The sequence below is a fragment of the Lipotes vexillifer genome, unplaced genomic scaffold, assembly GCF_000442215.2.
Source record: "Lipotes vexillifer unplaced genomic scaffold, Lipotes_vexillifer_v1.1 scaffold278, whole genome shotgun sequence".
Taxonomy (NCBI): domain Eukaryota; kingdom Metazoa; phylum Chordata; class Mammalia; order Artiodactyla; family Lipotidae; genus Lipotes; species Lipotes vexillifer.
In genome coordinates this window covers 2,606,500-2,612,144 of record NW_006769677.1, presented here as the reverse complement: position 1 = coordinate 2,612,144, position 5,645 = coordinate 2,606,500, and the positions used below count along the sequence as shown (strand labels likewise).

The 5,645-nt window shown below is 37.7% G+C and overlaps 1 protein-coding gene across 1 annotated transcript in view; it reads right to left on the bottom strand.

The window, feature by feature from the left end:
- Positions 1 to 4,308, bottom strand: part of SLC8A1 (solute carrier family 8 member A1) — a 426,549-nt gene extending 422,241 nt beyond the window's left edge. The window contains exon 1 of the mRNA XM_007445748.1: positions 4,239 to 4,308. The gene's annotated coding sequence lies outside the window, so the exon portion shown is untranslated. The remainder of the gene's footprint in view (positions 1 to 4,238) is intronic.
- Between the last annotated feature and the right edge of the window lie 1,337 nt (positions 4,309 to 5,645).

The following is a 5,645-nucleotide window of genomic DNA, read 5'->3' as shown; positions in this document are numbered from 1 at the left end:
CTTTCCCTATCCCTTACATGAATCAAAGTAGATATTTTTCTTTTTAAGGCAAAAGAATATTTAAATTAATATCAGCAGAATCATCTCTGGGGAAAAAATATAACAAATGATCTTGAATGTGTAACAGAGTAAAAATAGAGTGGTAGAAGGTGGATTTGGCCTCGATTCCTCTGCACACGCCTGATAAAAAGTAAAAAGAGGTAATCTTTCATTACATTCTCTTTGCAAAAAAAGAAGTGAATAACTTCTTTATCATTTGTATTGCCATAGTTAAAATACATTTCATTATAATTTTCATAAAACTAATACACAACTCTACAATACTGGTGAAAATTTTATGTTGAATTCCTGAAGGTCCGACGCTCATAAGCATAATCTACGATGTAAGTTGAATGCCAGGTAGAGCTCTTGTTCTTCATTTAAAATTTTGAATTAGAATTTAAATGCAGTTTAATATGTCTGTGAGATGGGTCCCTGAATACAATACTAACTTTCATTTAAACGATTTTTATCTCATTTTATCATTTTTATACAAATCATCTTTGCTACATAACTGTGAAGACGGGGAAGGATGTAAAAATTTTGACACACATTTATCGGAAAGTAGGTAATAAGGGAGGGAAAGAAAATGGAGTACAGTCCATTCTCTTTAAAATAACAGTTTAACCTCTATTTCTGAAACGTGTCCAGTCAACAATTTATAAATGTTAGTTTATAAAAAGCAATCAATACCGTTTCTTTTTTTTTCTTTTTTTTTTGCGGTACACGGGCCTTTCCCGTTGCAACGGAGCACGGGCTCCGGACGCACAGGCTCAGTGGCCATGGCTCACGGGCCCAGCCGCTCTGTGGCATGTGGGATCTTCGCGGACCGGGGCACGAACCCGTGTCCCCTGCATTGGCAGGCGGACTCTCAACCACTGCGCCACCAGGGAAGCCGAGGTTACCACTTTTTTACTGCAAAAAGAAAGGGCTTCTCAATGTTGCTTGCACATTAGGATTTCATGGGATAGATTAAAAAGATAAACTACCTTTGCCTGGACCCCATGAGCATATTTAGTTGATCAGGGGCGCAGTGGACATCACCCCCACCAAGTGATTTTAAAGTGCTGAGAACCATGGATCATCTCATGGGAAGACGTTGATGAAACAGGAAAGGCCATTTTCTCCTCAGCTAAGTGCCATGGGAATTTGTTCCCCTTTCATTACTTTATATACCTGAAAACTACTTTAACAATTCTCTGCCATGGAGTTTTCTTCTAATATCCCACCAGGACAATTGAAATGGAAGTGTAATTTTAAGTAATTGAAAGAGGAGCAGTATGGGCAGATGGGTTCTGATCAGGTGACCTGGATCCCTTCACTTTCCATTGATTGACCTTGGAGAAACTATACAGCCTCTCAGGCCTTTTAACTCCTCACCAGGACCATCTGCTAGTCTCATGCTTAACGTCTTTTTAAAAAATCTTGAAATCTTCAGTGGTTTGTCTGGGACCACTCAATTTTTAATCACTGGAGAAAATTATATTTTATTTGAAGTTTGAACGGGAATTTTTTTTTTTAGAGTAACCATTGTTATCATTTCCTTGAAACTTAATGACCTTTCCTCTGGATCACAATTTTCCATGCCTTTGGAAAAGCATACAAATTCTCCCCCAACAGTTTCAGGGATATTGTTCATACAAATTCTTACTTTCATACAAATTCTCCCCCAACATTTTCAGGGATATTGTTTGCCATCAAAGCCCCTAAAAAATCTGTTCCCCCTACTCATTGCAGCACCATCAACCAGGCCCAGGAACTATCCAACCTGGCCCTTCACCGACAGAATCCTCATATCTGTGCTCTATGCTCTTAGGACAAATTTCAACTTTCCTGTTATCCTTGGCCACTGTAAATTTGCTTCTACATCAGCTAACTATAGCATAGAGCATTCATGTCGTTTTTTTTCCCACAAAATACTATCAACACTTCCAATTCTCTTCTCAAAATACGATCTCAAGATTTTCTAACACATACAGTCATCACCGAATGCTTAAGAAGTCATAAGTCATTAGTAGTTGATGGTCAATTTTTTTCCCATAGATGATATACTATATATATAAAATAGCAATAAGTCATTCTTTATTACTTATATTACACTTCTTAAATTTGTTTGCTAAAGAAAAACGGGAACAGGAACAGGCATTTCCCACGAGAAGTGCACCCTTGAAATGTACTTGGCAATAAGCAAATGAGAAAACAGTAGATGATGTCACATACGTATTGCATCTTATCACAAATACTAGTGACATAATTTAGAATAACCTTTTACATATTTTAGATATTGAAAATTGACAAAACTCCTGCTGTGCTGGTACTGTTCCTTTTGGAAAGCCGGCTGGTATGTAGTGTTTAAGTATTTTAAAACCATCCTTTTGTAGGCCTGTTCCACTTTAGCTAAAGTTATGACAGCTTAGTTAGCTCTGTTAGTTTAAAAAAAGAAGGCATAGTTTATTCTCTCTCCCTCTCTCTCTCCTGCAGATACAGAATATTAGTATTGGCTTGGCCAAAAAGTTTGCTCTTAACAGCTTACGGAAAAACCCGAATGAACTTTTGGGCCAAGCCAATATTTTTAAATGAAGTAAAATAGCCTATTTTAGAGATGTGGAAAGGATTAATTTGAATGTGTTGTTAATTTAACATGCTGTCAGTTTAAATAGACTAGACATGAACAGGAGTAATTTGATGAAAATTTATAATAATAATATTTTAGTGATGATAATGTATTATTACTGAAATAGAACCATGTTTTCTCTTCCCCTGCCAGACCCATTTTTTCTCTTCCCCTGCCACTTTTTTTTGGTATTAGAGAACGTCCACAACTTGAAAGAAACCACTACATAACTAAAGTCACTTCACCTGTATCCTTTTCCCAACTATCTAATTTATCCAAAGAACATCTCCTTGGTCAGTATTACAAGCTGTTCTATTATTTTTTTACACTTGTTTATTAATCATTTTCCATGTCATGTTTTGTCATCAGAGAAGGAAAAAATTATATTCAATTTTTCTTTCTTTTATTTTCTCTCACATTCTATCTTAAGATTAAAAAACTTAAGAGTTGGTTCAAATCTTCCTTGAAATATAGACACAATATTCTCAGCAAGAGAAATTTTGAACTTAAATTCCATTATCTTGTGTAAAAATTCTTTTAGTTCAATCTTGAAAACACACACACATTTTATAGATATGACCTGCAATTTTCCCCCCTGACTTCTGTGTTTTGCAGAGGTTCACAGGTTTTGCTAACAATTTTAAAAGAACTGCTTAATGATCTAATGATTACAATTTGGTAATTAGCTGGAATAGCATTTCAACACGTAACTGATATGCCTTGGCTGGGTTAACCAGTATGCTGGAAACTAGACTAGAGTCATAGCGATTCTGATATTGTTCTTGTCTTCATAGCCATGCTTTTACTTTGGACCCCGAGACATCTAGCTTTTGTGATTCTGCCACTATCTACCGTTTCCTGAAAATTAACGATGGCAAAACTATAGTCATATAGTTTTCCCCTCAAGCTCCATAGTTTTCAGTCATTAGCCAAAAAGAAAGAAAATGTCGAAGGTACTGAGAAAAGTCTAGGGCTTAAAGCTGGTTTCAGCAATTTCAACTTACGCAAGACCCCATGTTTGTGAAAACAACCCAAGAATCTTTGAACAGGATGTAATCAACCTCCGATCTGCTGAGAAACACTGCAAAAATGACTTCAGCTGCCAAAAATAATAACGTCGTTTACAAGCAGCTCTTCCTATAGGTCTAAGGAAGAACTAGCCACACATGTTAAGTTTATGCTGGGTTTGGACACATAAGCAAGGTGAAGGGCAAATCCTCCCTCCCTCCCCTAAAATACACTGCATCGGAACCCACGAGAAGCTGGGGCCCATTTCAAAGGTGCTGGCGATATTGAGGGAGATTCGTATCCCCAGAAATCCGAACAGTAAGTGACCCCGGACAGAGCGACTCTATTTGGGAGCAATTCCACGCTGCCACTTTCCCTCTGTAAACAAGCTGCCCTGTCTTGCAAAGGCAGAGCTGTTAAATACCTCTTAGTCACCAGCCCCAACCCAAATCTTTCTTTTTTTTTTTTTTCCAAAATATTATCTGGCAGCTTCCCTTAAGGGACATCAAGAGCTTGGGAGGGAATATTCACGAATGATCTTTTAGATAACGTTTCATCACAAAAGCCCTGCACCTACCTCTGTGGAGCCGGGCTGATCAGTCCGCATGGGCTGGATGTGAAAAAAGACCCGGGGTGATGGTTTCTCCAAATTTACCAGAAAGAAAGGACCTGGGATGCTTGTCCTTTAAGTGTCTCTAAACATGGTTTGCATAGCTGGATCTCTGCTTATCTGTGCCTTTCGGCTTTCGCTTCCATACATGGATCTGTTCCCAACAGTAACTCCAAGCTGTCGAAAAGAAGCTATCTGGCAGCACTCCGCTTCATCCAACACATGGCTGATAAAAATACACATATAGAGATCCTTCCAGCCAGGCCCATTTCCCGCCCCACCATCCTGCCACTATGCCTTTTCGCAAATACACGTTCAGATTGGCATTTTTGCTCTCCAGACATTTAGAGAACAACCAATTTTTACCTGATTCCCACATAGAGCTTTTAGGAGATGGGTTTCCTGAGCTCTGTGAAAACAGATATGATTACAGTTCCTTACTAGGGTTTTCATCCTTAAAGATTTTAGTGATAAGATATATATGTGAGACCTGAAAAATATCAGGGAATGAATGAATGAATGGCTGAACAATGGATAACATTGTATAGGGATGAGAAAATACACAAGGTATTTCTTTAACTTGGCATAGTTGTTAATACTCTGGATTGTTTGTCTTAAAGGATAAGGCAGTAGCACCTGGTCAAAGTAATCAAAATCTCTAAGAGAGGAGGAAGGGCCAGGTTCTTATTTGAACAGCTTCTCACTTAGGATAATTGGGACAGTTCCTACTAAGCGAACATCTAGCATATGGTTTGAGATTCAGGAAACTTTTTTTCTTTAATGTTAAAGAATGTAAACTTGAATGGAATACTAATTACTACATTTGTTAACTGTCAGTAGTACTTTAACTGACACATAACTGTGACCTTCATTTTAAGTGGTGGGATGGGTGTGGAGGGGGATAGATCCTGCTCTGTCTAGTAGAGAGGTGAGACGTACTCCCCTAGGAAGTCCCAGTTCTTTTGAAATCTAGCTTTTCTGGTTTTAAAGTTCTCTCTCTCTCTTTTTTCTTTCAATTTGTTGTTACTCGTGTAATAAGAGGTCAAAATATGGAGAGAGAGAGAGACCTTTCAAATAACATTTCCCACTGGTTAACTTTTTCAAAATCCTGTCAAAACTCTTGTGGAATCTCTTGTTAGAAAAAAGGAGAAAAAAGAAATTTGAGGCATACAGGCAAAATTCATTTTGGTATATTGAAATGGAGCTAATTTGCTTAAAATATTCCAGAGGAAAAAGGGAGGGACGGACAAAACAAGATTAACAAAATGATCATTTTTGCAGGTAGTCTATAGGTACACCTATCAACCTGTGTATAGAGAGGTCATTATATTACCTTCTCTACTTTGTGTAGGTTTTAACATTTCTACAGAAGAA